Source organism: Bidens hawaiensis, unplaced genomic scaffold (assembly GCF_021521415.1).
Source record: "Bidens hawaiensis isolate Kalapana, Puna unplaced genomic scaffold, B.hawaiensis_p1.1 tig00025371_1, whole genome shotgun sequence".
NCBI classification, from domain to species: domain Eukaryota; kingdom Viridiplantae; phylum Streptophyta; class Magnoliopsida; order Asterales; family Asteraceae; genus Bidens; species Bidens hawaiensis.
Window position 1 is genome coordinate 214,130 of NW_027494047.1, and position 16,293 is coordinate 230,422.

At 42.0% G+C, this 16,293-nt stretch overlaps 1 pseudogene; it reads left to right on the forward strand.

The window, feature by feature from the left end:
* Positions 1-14,484: 14,484 nt before the first annotated feature.
* Positions 14,485-15,129, forward strand: LOC143571394 (dirigent protein 23 pseudogene; annotated as a pseudogene).
* Positions 15,130-16,293: the final 1,164 nt, after the last annotated feature.

Sequence of the window (16,293 nt, forward strand, 5' to 3'; positions counted from 1 at the left end):
AAAGAAAAAATATAGGTGATAGATGTAGAAAATATAAGGATAGTTGTATGGTTGAAGGTGAAATTGAGACTTTTAAGGTTGTTTTAGGATTTGTAAATATATGACGTGACAGTTGACTAGGCATTTAAGGGCGTCCATAGCATTGAAGATAATTCTAGGGTTTTTAAAGAATTTGTAAGGATATGATGTGATACCTAACGGGACACTAAGGGCGTCTAAGGGCTTTTTTAGCATTGGAGATAGTATAATAAATTGTGAAAGGGGAGTTTTGGAATTGCTTATTTGAATGGTTTATGATGACGGCATGACGTGATAAGCTTGGTAAAACGAGTTGGCTGGATACTAGGTCCAAACGGGCAATTTTGAAGAAGTAGCAATTTAGTTTTGTCAAAAGAAATTACGGTTGGAATTTTTTTTTGGTGTGGCGGGGGTGGGGGTGGGGGGGGGGGGGGGGAGGGGAGCAGGAAAACTAAATAGGATAAGTAAGCTCAGACTTATTGTTCCTAAACTAGTAGATTAACATAAACCCTTATCTCAGTTCAATTTACCTAAAAAAATGGTTATTTGTTTTTAGAAATGTAATAAGCAAACTGGGCCCTTCTGAGCGCGATATAGCCAAAAATTTAACAAAAATAAATAAATAAATAAAATGCAAAACTATCTCTTAAATTCCCAACCTAAAGTATAAATTATAATTAAAGGGTTGGAATATTAGAAGAAAAAGTAAAAAAAAAAAAAACAAAAAAACAAACAAACACTTCCAAACAAACGTTTGCCGGGTTAAAAAGTTAAACAACGTTGAGAAAAATCGGTTAACCGAATGCAAAACCAAACAACTTGGATGATATAATGAGCCGATCGGTTGTAAGTTTCCTTGACACCTTTAGTTTTGTTTTTATCGGAAGGCAAAAGGAACTCCAACCATCTTAAGCACACCCATAATTAAGACATAATAAAGGTAGGGTACCAAAAAGACCCAAATACCCTTAAGTACTACCCGCGGGTCAGCTGAGAGCCCCTCACAAAGCACCCGCGAGACGTACGGATCACCCAACTAACCGTCTGAGAAAGAAACACTTACATGACGCATGCGGAGGCATCCTAGCACCCTCAAGAGTCATCCGCGAGACGGGGTACCCGTCCGCAGCAAAGGACCAAGAGGCAATGCCTCGGGATAGCTATCATTAACTAATAACATTCTAAAAGATCTACCAAGATGCTTTCTTGAGTAATACATGATCTCTCGACCAACCAATGAAGGACACCTAGCAAGGCCGTTATAACCGTGCACATGGCCAGGAGGTTATCCATCAACCAATCTCATAGAGACACGTGTCCAGGTTGTTATGCATGCACATACAACGTATAAATTGGATCTATCATACGAGGATGCGTGTCCAGATGGTTACGAGAGCATCTTCCAAAGGGACAGCCGGCCCAATCACCTTCCCACATCCTTCGGCTATAAATACCCTCTCAATCTTCTTAAGGTATTCATTCACTTTCACTGTACTCTCACTGTTTACTCAAGTGCATTATTCTCATCAGAATTGTACTTATTCTCATGCCGGAGGGTGGTTACGGGAAGATCCCCCCTCTTGTTCTTCCCGTAGCGAGCTCACGGTGTCTGTTTTGTAGGTTCACATCACTGGACTTTGGGAATTTGGTTCATATCGTATTGACAGTTATCCGTATCCTACCTTGTGGACTCATTGGATCTAAGACCCGTCAGGGGAGTAGATCTGTGTTTCTTCATTGGCGCCATCCGTGTTTTTGTTAGAACAGCAAGAAATTTTTTCCTTTCGTTTTAGGAAATGAATCAGTTACCTAAAGGGCCGATGGAGAACAAGGTGCAGTCTTCACGTGATTTCAATCCAGAAACACGTGAAGGAGCAACATCTGTTTTCGCTCGAATCACGAATCCTACTGCATGAACCGATGCAGTAAACCCTAGAGGTTTTACTTTAGGTGGTTCGACAGCTCGGGGACATTTCACTCCACTAGTAGGTGCTACTCCGGTAGACACAGGGTATGTCATCACACCAACTGGTCCCACCCCTACTAACCTGGGACATGTTACAGCCCCAGGAGGTTCCAATCTGGGAGATCTGGAACGAATTATGAGGGACGCCCACCGAACTCACTCGGAGTTAGGCTTGGAAGAAGATTCTGGCGATTCTAATCCAAGAAGAACTAGTCATCATAGCTCCAGATCCGAAGGACTTTTGTCTCCGGACAAATGGCTTCGCATTCAATAAGATAATTTGAAAACTGAGTATGAACGTAGGGTGCGGAATGAGCGTTTTCACGCTCGTACCCTGACATATGATGATTCTCCCAGGAGATCTGTTTCCCCTCCCATAAGGGGAAGTCACATTCAATACAATCAGCCAATGGAGCAAAATTTGGACGAGATCCGACGGTTGCGTCCTCGCCCTCGCATAGATATGCGGGTTCCATCTTTTGAGGATGAGCTGGACGGACATGATTCAACGTATCGTCCTGAGGGCAGTTATTACAGCGGGGATAGCAGACTCCCTTCATATGGAGGGACTAGTTACCCACTACCAGTTGTACGTCATGCGGAGTATTACAGTAATGTCGAGCATGATTTTTCTAAACCATATCGTCCAGAATCCTTTGCAGAGAAATCAAAATTTATTTCAAGCATCGCAACAGCTCCATTTCCAATAAATGCAAAGATCCCAACATCTGTTGGAACATATAATGGAATGACAGATCCGAGCGACCATTTGCTGAGATTTGTGGTAGTTGGAGGAGTCAGTGGTTGGACTCTTCCATATTGGTGCCACATGTTCGCATTAACATTCACGAGATCTATGCGGGAATGGTTTGAAAAGTTACCAGGCGGACAGATTAAAAGTTGGAATGACTTTGTAGCAAAATTTTCTCAGCATTTCAGTCAACAAAAGAAACATACCCGCGATCCCTCAGAAATATTGGATGTTGCAAGGCGAAATAATGAGTCTATTTAAGACTTCATTACTCGTTTTAATAACGAGAGCCTTAGCATTGGTGGGGTGAGCGAGGATGTGTTGAGAGGAGCATTTCGCAAGAACGTTCGTAGTGATGCTTTGATCCGCGCTCTCACAGGAAGAGACGGAATGCCTGAGTCTTGGGACGAAATCATGAAGGCAGCCAAGTTATTTGCAAGAACTGAAAAAACTTTGGGTTCCAATAGTCAAAAGCAATTACCAAGGGTCGAGTTCAAAACCCCGAGACCAAATAGACAGGCCAAGGGAACAATTTGGTCGAGATTACAGCCAACTTCGGAACCACCAAAGCAATTTGATGCAAGATCCCTTATTGGCAATAAGAATAAGCACAATTTTTCAGCTCGGTCCTCTAACAATTGGACTCCATTTTCAAAAACTCCCTCAGAAATCATCACTACTGAGAATTTGACCTTCCGGAAACCTCAACCATTACCAAGGAAGTCATTCCTAGATAACAAAAAACACTGCTCGTATCATAATGATATTGGACATAACACGAACGAATGTGTGGCCCTTAAAAATGAAATTGAAGCAGCTGTTAAAAATGGAAAACTTGAACATTTGGTCGAAGGCACATGACCAGGGACTGGCAAGCCTCCCGCAAGGGATAGCCAGGGCCCAGCCAAAAGGCAAGTTAAAGATTTGAACATTCATATGATTCAGGGTGGACGATGGGTTGGAGGAAAAAGAAAGGAATATTTAGATGAGGAATGGAAAAAGAAGCCTGTGATTTTTCCTCGAATCAAAGGAGGACCATGCAAAAAGAATCCGTTGATAATTACTGCTCTTTTCGGTCACTACCGGTCGCAATATGTGTTCTTCGACACTGGCAGGAACTAGTAAGTGACAATGGGGCCCAATTTGCTGATAGCGGACTACAGGAATGGTTGAAGGAACTCCAAGTTATTCAGAGTTTCACGTCTATAGTTCATCCGCAAGCAAACGGTTAGGTCGAAAGAACCAAACGAACTATCAAAGAAGGGATTAAGGCAAGGTTAGAAACTAAACAGACGGGCTGGGTTGATGAATTCCCCCATGTACTTTGGGCCTTTCGCACCCAAAAGAATTCCACTAATTCTGAGACGCCTTTTAGTTTAACTTATGGCACTGAGGCCATGATCCCAGCCGAAATTGGGATTCCATCGGCAAGAGTTTTGTTGATCGAGGATAGTGATCATGAACTCCGGATGAATCTTGACCTCCTTGAGGAGAGAAGAGAACTAGCATCGATCCGCAAGCACAATTACAAGCGACAACTTCAGAAGTATTATAACTCGCGGGTCCAAAATGTGAATTCAATGAGGGAGACTTTGTCTTCCGCAACAATGAGGCTTCTAGCCAGGAGCCTCCGGGCAAGTTGGCTCCAACTTGGGAAGACCCTTATAAAATAAAGCAAGTTTTATCTAATGGTGCTTACAAGTTAGAGAAGTTAGATAGGACTGAGGTTCCTCAAACTTGGAATGTGGCACACTTAAAGAGATGCTATATATAACAGTTTCCATTGTTTTTTACCTTTGCCTGTGTGCCCAAATAGACTAGCAGAAGTTATGTAATTTCAATTTTTGTAATATGGCTTATGCTTAATCTATGGAAATTTTATGTTAATCTCATGTTATTTCGTCCATTTGTAATCCTTTATTGACAAAAACGAAGGTCCGACAAAACACTTATATTATAGCATATAAAACAAAGTGTACCGGATAAAACAAACTTCTTAATATCGATCAAAAGATATTACAAAGGAAGGATGATTACAACGAAGATATATCTACATCTATGGGGCGGCATCTTCGCCTTCCGCATTATCATTATTTGTTTCATCTTCGGACTCCTCATCTTTCACGTCAGGACCAAGGAGATCTTTCAACTGCTCTAGTCCGTCATCCTTGTCCGCAAGCTCGGATACTTGCTCCACGAAAGAAAACTTTAGATTATCAAAAGTTTTCGTCTGTGGGATAAGAATGGCAGCAATATCCTTGTCGTGCAGAATATGTTCCTCCGGAAGCTTTCTCTCTTAAGCAAATTTATAGCATTACTGGAAACCTATCTGACGGCCGTCTTGTTTGGACGCATTCAAGAGGAGGGCAACGCAGTCTCCAAGCTCGTCACTGCCCCGAACGTGAGCAATAGCCTGCGGAATAACTTAAACATGAATAATCATAAGCCAGTTGATTACCTACAACAAAGATTGGACAAGTACCTTGGGAATCCCTTTCGCCATCAACCACTACTTGTCCGCCTTAGCCCGAACAAGTTCCATTTTATAGCCGGCACATTCCAAAGCTTGTTCTCGGCTTTTGGCGGCAAGATCGGTCAAGCGTTTGTCTTTAGCTGCTGATTCAGCTTGAAGGGTTTTTATCAACTCCGCTTGTTCGTCCAACTGTTGTTGGAGAACGTCCTTGGCTTCCTCAGCAACAAGACGGTTAGCTTTCTCAGCTTCCAAAGCTTGGTGTCTCTCCCTAGCCTCATTCAGAGCCCCAAGGGCTTCTTTCTTGGCTGCAAGAAGGTTAATTTCCAAGTCATCCCTTTCCTCGTTCATCGCCAGCTAGTCTCAGCATATCTCTTGGTTTGTAGACATAGTATTCGCCAAGTGATAAGAGTTTGATTTTAACAGCTCTTGGCGGATACAGCGACATTGTCGCCCCTTCTCTGCGGGAGGAAGGCTTTCCTGCAAATATTCAAAACATACGTCAACGTCGTTTAGCGTTGAGTTTTCACGTAGCGACCAACGCGGACAATGCGGGGTAGCGTCTTCCTCATGAGGAGATAGAGAAGTTTGAGGCCCATATGAAAATGCACTGACACCTCCCTGATCTATAAAGCGATGGACGTTAAAGGAAGGTGACATATGAAAATCATCAGTTTTGCCATTGGCTCCTCAGAAGTGTTGGGTGGTGAAGACGGTGGAGGTTGAAGTGAGGATGATTTCTTCATACTTGAAACGTCTTCAGAAAAGTCTTTCAAAGCCACTGAGGAATAATGATCTTTAATTAGAAAGCATATTGAATACAACTACGGGGCCAAGACAGTTTACCAAAGGAAATGTCTTTAGCAGCAAGTTCTTGAAGGTGAGCTTCCAAGTGTACAACCTTATTTTTCTTCTTTTTGGGCGGGGCAGCCTTGGTAGGTTGGACCTTGCGCTTCCCAGCAGCTTTAACGCGCCCTCATCAACAATTTTGGACTCGTCCTCAGCAATGACGTCATCAGTGACATCAGCATCATCGCCACTTACCGTAGCTTTCTCAACCGGGGCCTTACCAAGTTTGCGGGTCAAACCTGTTGTCTAGGGTAAGATATTGGCAGAGTCAGTAGTATCAATAAGTGCATCTCCATCACGGGGTGATGATTCTTCACTAGAAGATAAGAGTACTATCACCCCTCTAGGAGTCATAGCAGTAAGAGGTTGAGGTTTAAGAATCCCCTCACCTTCAGCGATATCTTCTCACCTTTCGCGAACATAGCCTCGGACACCACAGGCTCCGCGCGGCGAGTATAGAACAAAAAAATTATGTCGAGTACGTTCAAGGAACGACAACTCGTGCGGAGAAATGAGCCGACGCACCATCCAGAAGGAAGGAAAGAATGGAACCTTCACCTGTAATTGAAAAATGTCAAGAAGACAGAATGAAAATCTAAAAGAATAAAATAAAACCTTACTTTTGTTAGAATTTTCAAAATATGGTTCCAAGTTGGGGAACGGCCATAAGCGACTCACCTTTGCGTGTACCAACGCCCCCTCGTGAATCGCCCGCAGCGGCGTGGGCGTCTTGGTCAACGTGGTATACAACGGAAGATCGATCTCGGTGGTAGAAATGATGGAGGGGAAGGTGTCAGTAGCCTTACGTCGACTCATCGTGAATAGGATAGCGTCCTCCCGAATCCAAAAAAATTTGGGTTTCCACTCATAAAGGCTCTGGTACCACTTAGTACCAATAGGACCCTTCTTGGTAGAGGACCACCCATACCACCCGCCGCGGTTCGTCAATTTATAAAAAACAGCGAACCGAGCAACTGTAGGCTCAATGACGTGAGCCTGACAGCAGAACTCAAAATGTCGAACTCGAAGCATTCCCAAATGATGAATCTGAGACAAATGTAGAACATAGGAAATTAATATGGCCTTCATAAACTTTGTTATGGGCAACCGAAAGTTCCCCGTCGTGAAAAAATCAGTGCACACGGCCACTTTCCCCGTCGGAGGATTAGTAACGATGGAACCGTCATCCGACGTTCCGGATCCCATTCCGGCGCTAAACCGTATACATTAACGACATCGTCATAGTCCTTCTTCTTCATATTCACGACAACCTCGTGAATCGCCGAAGAACTCTTCTTCTCAGCTGCAATGAGATGAATGTATGTAAGAAATTTTTAAGATTTGGAAGTTTAAAAGAAGAAGAGTTTGAAAGAGATAAGAATGAATTGGAGTATGGATGAGCATGGTACCGAACCGGTACCGACCGGTCCCGATCCCAAAAATCCTTAATTCTTGGTATCGGTACCGGTACCGAAATATTCGGTTCGGAACCGGTACGGTACCGGAGGTAAAAAATCGGGAAATACCGGTACCATATCGATTCCGAAACTTAAAATTTTGGTACCGATTCGGTACCGACGGTACCCAATCGGTACCGATTTCGGTACCGGTACCGGTACGATACCGGTACCAATTGGTACTGATCCCGATTTTGCTCATCCCTAAATTGGAGACACCAAGGACCTATTTATACTCATCGTAATAAATGCGACCGTCTGACTGACAGAAGAAAGAGAAATTGCGGATCGTTGGATGATTGACACGTCAGGCGGGAGGTTCAAAAAAGTGGGAACAGGCTGTCAAAAGTTGTCATACACATCTTGTCAGTTGTCCCTTAAGGTCCCTCTTTCTGCCACGTCATCCAACTTGCACAATTTCAAAATTCAAAAAGTATCTTGCAAAGATGTTATCTTACAAACAAATATAATAATCACAAGACAAAAAGTTCTTTCCATTACTATTCAAAGGACGATTACAAAATATGGAAGAACAATTACAAAGTTCTAAAAGTCTACGCCTATTCTATGGATCAGAAGCCGGTATGTCTTCCGGTGCTTTTGGTGAAGTATCCTCAAACGAGGCGTCCTCAGATTCAGCATCCAAATAAACCCTTAGTTGTTGCATGCCATCATTGGCGGACGCAAATTCCGGGAGCATATTTTGCAAGTGAAAGATCAAGCCATCATACTTCTTAACCCGCACATCATATTCTTGTTTCACATCAAGGCCATGAAGGGGGTGATCCTCAAAGGTTTTACCAGATTGAGCATACCACATCCCTTCATTGAAGCCTTTCACGCGGCCAGCTTCAGACGAAGCGGTCATTAAGTTTACAAAACAGTCAGTAAGCTCAGTACTTTCCTTAACGTGGCGAATGACCTGACGAAAGAATACAAAGTATATTAGCATTGTAAACATGAAGTATATAATAAGCAACTTATGAGGGAAACTCACGGAATCAAGCCCTCGGTTGAGGAACCATTGTCTATCCCGCTCAGCATGCTCTGCCCTGTCCCGAAGCTCTTGTAATTCATTGGTTACTTCGGAGGCACGAGCCTCCGCTTCCGAGCGAGATTGCAGCAACGAGTCGTAAGCAGACTGCATTTCAGCAGCAGTTTTGTCCTTAAGCTCAGACCGCTCCTTCTACAGCTTCAACTCTGCCTCGAGCTCCTGGATCCGACTGTCTTGGCGGGTCACTTGGCTTTCCAGAGCCCAATTTGCTTCTTGGGCCATCGCCAAGTCATCCTTCTTCCTTTGAGTTTCAGCCCGGGCAGCTTCAAGAACGGCATTTTTCCTTTCAAGGCTTCCTTCCATTGTTGAGCAGCAGCAGAACTCTGATCTTTTTCTTGTTTAAGGGCAGCCTCGGCGTCAGACTGTTTCAACCTCGCTGAACTCGCTGCTGAGCGATGTTTCTCAACCTCTTTCTTCACAGTCTCAACGGCTTGAGAAGCTTCACCTAACTTCCCGCCCATGGCACGCCATTCGCGTAAGATTTCCTTGCTACAGGCCAAACTGTTAGCCAAGGAAACAGATAGGTCGGTGTGGAGGTCATGGAGGGAACGTTCACATTGGTGCGCAATTTCCGCTGGTGTCACACAATGTTTCACAAAGCTCATGCAGGTCCCGGGGTCAGAAAATCGAGACCCATTGACAATGTCCCAGGTAGGGACAAACAGATCATAGTCTCTTCCTAAGTTTGCCTTCCCATAATAATGAGAACTCGAAGCTTCAAGACATACGGGGATCGAAGAGGACAGTTGCGGAGCACCTTGCGTCGAACCCCCTCCAACCGCATGGACAGATGGTCCAAACTGGAAACTCCCGCTCGCACCCACAGCCAAGGGTGAGGAAGTAGAGAAAAATTGAGGTGGAGATCGAGACGGGGATTCGTGAATCCTGAAACCCTCTTCGTTGACCGTAGGGTTATCATCTTGGAAACCAGCAACGTTTCCAGACTGGAACAGACAGTCTAATGAGTCGTTAGCTTCAGACTGAAGGTTAGACCCCTCCACATTTACTTCAGTGGGAGGGGTAGAAGGCTTATCTTTCGTCTCCTCTCAGGAGATGGCTGTTTTTCGAATGCTGAGGTTTGTGATGGCAATTTCTCTGACGTATCATCCCCAACAATCGACGGATCTACACAACAAAAAAAATCACGATTAAATCACGTTTCAAAAAGCAGTAAAGGGTAGAAAATAGAACACGTACCCGTCACCGTCTTCAGGCGTTCCGCAAGGATGGATTGTGGTTTCTTCGGACGACGTGCCCGCTGCTTCTTGGTCACCGGCTCATCTTGAGTACCAACGGCACTCGCGACCGCATCACTGGCCTGGGATGAGCCAAAGGATCGTTTTTGTGCCAACTCTGCCAACAGGTGCGAGACAGATGAAATTTCATAAGCGTCGTCAAAGCTTTCTTCCTCTTGGGTCGAGGAATCGTCACTCGACGATAGAATGACGATTACCCCATCAGAAGTAAGCACATTAAGAGGAAGAGGATTTAGAACATACACACATGTTTGAAAGGTGGCGTCCGAGACTACGGGTTCGGCCCGCACTTTCGTTGGAAAGTGAAAGTTGTTCTTGGTCTTCTCAAGGACAGGCGTGTCCTTTGCATCCCGGATGCTTTTCCTCGTACAACCTCTATCATCAAATAGAGCGTTCAGCATAGGACCCGGACCTGGAGAGAGAAACATAAAAGTCAGTCATAAAATCCAAAAATAAAAGATGAAAGAAAGAAGGCAACTCACGATTATCTAAGCCAATAAAAACAGGCTCCATATATGGAGTTGGCCATAAACGGCTCATACCCGCCCACACAAGGGCTTCCTCGGGAAGTACCCGCATTGGGGTAGGATTAGAAACTAGGATTGGGAACTACTCCCGTCCCTCATGAGCAACTGTGACAATGTTGGGGAGTGGCTCATTAGCCGGACGTCGGACCATGGTATTCGGTACCACGTCCTCAGAAATCCAAAAGAACTTGTTCCTCCAATCCTTGGAACCTCCTTCAGTTTCATAACCGATACCCCTGTCGGCTATAGCTTAGCATGTAAACCATCCTATGTGGTTGACCTTTCGGTAAAATACAGCGAATTGGTCAAGACGGGGTACCATCTCATGAGCCGTGCACACGAATTCAAAGTGACGAATTCGAATAACGGCACGTGGATGCAACTGGGATAAATGTATCCCATACCCACTCAATACCTTTATGAAAAATTTCGTCATGGGTAAACGGAAATTTCCATAGACGAAGAAATCAGAATACACTGCCATCTTGCTAGGAGGCGGAAAACTAGCTATAGATCCGGTAGAGGGGAACTCCGGTCCCCACTCCGGTATAATACCATACGTATTAATTAACTTATGATATTCAGATTGGTCCCATCGAACCTCCACTTCATCAATTTCAGATTGAATACTTGCCATTGCAGTAAGATTTGATGGAATATTGAACGGTTATATAAAAATCAAATGGTAAGTCAGAAGTTTTGCAAGAGAAAGCAAGATGATAATCAGAATTCAAAGGCAATAAAACTTTGAGAGCAAGTTAACCTCCTATATTTATACTCATCGCAATAAATGCGATGGGATATGAACAGTGGAGAGAGAAAAGACCACCCAATAAACAGGCGCCACGTCGCGTGGGAAATTCAAGAAAGAGAAAACGTTGTACAGTCGAGTACAGTGACAGCCGGCATACATGTCTTGCCATCTGCCCACGCGCCTGCGAGTGACCAACTTGTCCTTTTTCATGATTATCCACAGCAAGAAAACATATTTCTCACCAACTTGCAAAATAAAAAATCCCCATATACGCATTAAGTCCAAAATTTCACCCGCATAAAATACTTCACGCGGAAGAAACACTGGACTGGGGGGACTTATAGAGGTAAGGTACCAAAAAGATCCAAATACCCTTAAGTACTACCCGCGGGTCAGCTGAGAGCCCCTCACAAAGCACCCGCGGGACATACGGATCACCCGCCTAACCGTATGAGGAAGAAACACTTGCATGACGCATGCGGAGGCATCCTGTCACCCTTAAGAGTCATCCGCGAGATGGGATACCCGTCCGCGGAAAAGGACCAAGAGGCAATGCATCGGGACAGCTGTCATTAACTAATAACATTCTAGAAGATCTACCAAGATGCTTTCTTGAGAAATACGTGATCTCTCGACCAACCAATGAAGGACACTTGGCAAGGGCGTTATAACCGTGCACATGGCCAGGAGGTTATTCATCAACCAGTCTCTTAGAGACGCGTGTCCAGGTTGTTATGCATGCACATACAACGTATAAATTGGACCTATCATACGAGGACACGTGTCCAATCTTCTTAAGGTATTCATTCACTTTCACTGTACTCTCACTATTTACTCAAGTGCATTATCCTCATCAGAATTGTACTTATTCTCACGCTGGAGGGTGGTTACGGGAAGACCCCCCCCCCCTCTTGTCCTTCCCGTAGCGAGCTCACAGTGTCTGCTTTGTAGGTTCACGTCACTGGACTTTGGGAATTGGGTTCATATCGTATTGACAGTTATCCGTATCCTACCTTGTGGACTCATTGAATCTAAGACCAGTCAGGGGAGTAGATCTGTGTTTCTTCAAACACTATACTAACTCTCATAAGTCACGTTGAACATACCGAATACACGGTAACGTATTGTTACAATAGCGTGCATCAGTTTTATAATGCATCAAGATCACCAAAAGTCCATATTTTTCTTATTTTAAATCCAACTACCACATTATAATAAATGATTCTTTTCAGTTATACACATGATGAATGATATCATCATTTGGTTGCTAAAACTTATACTTAAATTAAAAATGTAACAAATCAAAATCAAAATCAAAATCTACAATTTTCGTTATTATTATTCTCTAAAAGGGAGTAGGTAAGTAACCAGACAACATAGCACGGTTTTCTTTGTATATCGGTTCCGGTTTACCTACTTTAAGCTAACAGATTCGTTGATACATAGGGTGACTTTTTTCCTTTTTTTCTTTTTCTCTTTTTTTTGAACGCTACAGATATGTATTATCTAATATTATAATAAACAAAAATGTTTGTTAAATCACAAACCTCTTAGTTGGCCTAATAGTTTATCAAGTAGCACTCTCATGTATTAACCTATAATTTCTAATTAAATTTATTAATTTGAAACTAAAATTTAATTAAGATTTAAAACATTTATCTAGCCTTATCATTATCATATTTATTCCTTATCTACCCTTATTGTGGATTACAACTAATAGAGTTTGATTAATATTATAAAGTCATGTTTGTTGCGCCACCCATTTTATTGATTATGAATTATGATTGCCCAAATGACTTATTTATTATTCTCACAAACATGAAGTATATTGATTCTTGATTTATATTTTGTTCCAAGTTTCTTGCAATAGATCCCCTTTGTCAATGACAAATTTGGATGTTACCATGATAAAAGCATGATAAGAAACATTAGCAAGTTGGGTAGAAACCAATTGATCATATTATTCTAGGTTATTTTGACCAAAAAGTCTTATTTACAAGATCAAAAACATAAGCGGGTTGGGTTGAAGGTCAAAGTGACTAATTTTGTATGGACCGGTTGGAACCGGAACACTCCTTGTCCAGTATTTTGATTAGCAATATGGGTGTCACATATGAATACAAAAGCCTTATTGTTTTGAAATCGAGCTAAAATGAATTTTGCCAATCTTTCTTTCTTTTTTTTCTCTCTTTTTCGATCTATTTGACTGATTATGAATGTACAAATTGAATTGAATGAATGAGACAACTGTTGGGTATTAAATCATGCTTAGTTTGGTTATTTTTTGTTGTGAATTGCATGTTATAGTAGACGCAATAATTGGGAATCAGATGGTCTCATCAATGGTTAGAGAAACTAGCAATTAGTTTAAATAAAAAAATTATATATGATTTGTATATGCTTTGTTGCTATACAAAGTATGATTTGACGGTTTGTTAATGTTTCAATAAAGCTGTAGCAATTTATTTATATATATAAAACTTGCAATTTATTTGTAATTTTAATGATTTATGAACCTTTCATTTTACATTATTATATGTAATATGTAAGTTTAATCATATAACGTATTTAAAAATATTTATCAATTATACCTTTTTTATTATCCAACCCGTATAATACACAGGTTCCTAACCTAGTAATTATTATATATATAATTAGAAACACAACTAACTAGCAACGAGTTAGAAACCAATAAGTACATATAATTAACAAATCAACATCTTAAAATGAAGCCAATTTTTCCGCTCCATCGATTGGATCTTCGACCAATGTTTGATTCAATACACTTGATTTCTTCAAACATTCTTTGAACTCACACCGGCTTAATCGATATGAGTACCGGTACGGGACCGGTACCAAATTGGTTTGGGGCCAACAAATCATTATATAGAAACCCTTAACCACAACGAAAAGATAATACCAAAACCAAACGTCGATGAACTTCAAGAGCCGATTATATGATTAATAAACGGTTGAATCTATTTTTAGCCATTATATATGGAATAAAGCTCCCTATACAACCTTTACATATTCCAAACGAGTACCAAATACCGAAATACCCATACCCGTAAGTACCGAATACCAAAACTCCTAAAGTCTTGATACCGATAGCTGTATTGAATAGACTAATTCAGCACGATTACGATATGTGTAAGAGTATAAGTATTCGGGAAAAATTTTCATCCCGAATAATGTGTGTGTATATTTCACGAACTTCTAACCCATATTCCATGGTGAGAGGGTAGCCCCATGACTTACTTATTAGTCTATTTTAGCTGAACCACCGTTGAATTTATTGAACCCACCCTTACCAACTCCCTCATGCCTCACGTACTATAAATAAAAAGAACTCTTAAACTTCGAAAACACACACACACACAAAATGATCGCGCCCATGGTCACCGTTATCTTCTTTGTCTTCTTAGCCACTGGAGCCTTGGCTCAAACCTCCAACGACGTGAGCTGGGCCAAGCGCGCAGACACGGGTTCACAAGTCGTAACAACCATGCAATTCTACTTCCATGACACCTTGAGTGGTAGCAACCCAAGTGCAATCAAGGTGGCTCAACCGTAGTCATCATCAACCAACTCACTTGGCGGGTTTGGTAACCTCATGATGATTGACGACCCGTTGACCGAAGGACCCGACAAGAACTCCAAGCTTATTGGACACGCTCGTGGGATGTATGGTCAAGCCGCACAAGATGGGCTCGGGTTGATTATGGTTTTAAACTATGGGTTCATTGATGGGATCTATAAAGATAGTTCGTTTAGCCTGTTGAGTTTAAACCCCGCAATGCAAGCGGTTCGGTGAGATGACTATAGTTGGTGGTACCGGACTTTTTTGTCTTGCGCGCGGGTATGCTTTGGCTCAAACATATTGGCTTGATCCTAGTACTGGTGATGCAATTGTGGGGTATAATGTTACGGTTGTAACTTATATTTAAGTTACATTTGGAAACATATATAGAAGGTACATTTGCGGTAAATTTATTTTAAACTTTAGCTTATTTGTAAGTCGATACGTTGAGTTGGTCTATTTACAATTTTATACAACTGGATTCGTGCTAATATAATCGGGCCCAGCCCATAGTCTATAATGGCTATCTATAATTTTTTGGATCAATAAAGATATGATGGTTATGAAATTGAAAATAAAAATGATATAAAATAGGTTTCTAATTGTGATTATGTACTTTAAAAAATAGGCTTATAATGGTTTCGAGCGATTTGTCCCTTGTAAGTTGTAACATATAAACATGACACTACATGTTCGAATCGCATGCCTGTGTAGAGGTGCTGAGGTGCATAAAAAAACCTGAATCTGGAACCGGACCCGAAATAAAAACCTGGAACCAGTTTTTTAATACCCGAACCTGTACCCGACCCTACCCGTAGGGTACGGATAGAGTATTCATTTCGGTACTAAAACCCGAACCCAAGCCAGACTCGATTTGTAATCGGTGATACCCGAAAACCTGAACAGGTTCCATACCCGGAACCGGGTTTTTTCAATACCCGAAACCGGGTACTTCAAACACCCGATGTATACCCGAAAAATACCTTAAAATACACGAAAATACCCCTAAAATGTGCAACGTATTAAAAAATCCAATCTATACCCGAAAAACCCCGAAAAACCCCACAAATAGGGTTTTTTCAATACCCGAAATTAGGGTATTCAAATACCCAGCTTTAGAATACCTGGTTATATACCCGACCCGAACCCGATGCATAGGTATGGTTTTTAGAGACAATACCCGGTTATTAGCAATACCCGATTTTCCAATACCTGGTCATACCCGAACCCGGTTTCATACCCGAACCCTGGTTTGAAAATCCCGATTTGTGCACCTCTATGCATGTGTTCCTATGCATATACATAGGGCCGGCCCAATATAGAAGGAGGGTGAAGCTAGGGCCCAAACAAAATAAGGGCTCGATTTTAAGACTAAGGGGTATGCACTCTTCAACACCATTTCTCTCATTCAAAACGTCTGCGTCACAGCAGCTTTCCCCCATCATACAATATCACCATTCAACAATGGAAATACACCGTTCTTTATAATTTTCCACCATTCTATTATTTAATAATAAAAATAATTAAAAAACAAAAAAAAGAAATAATATATGATTGGTTGAGAGGAGAATGAGGTATCACTGAGCATACTGACCACTGTCAGTAGCGTAA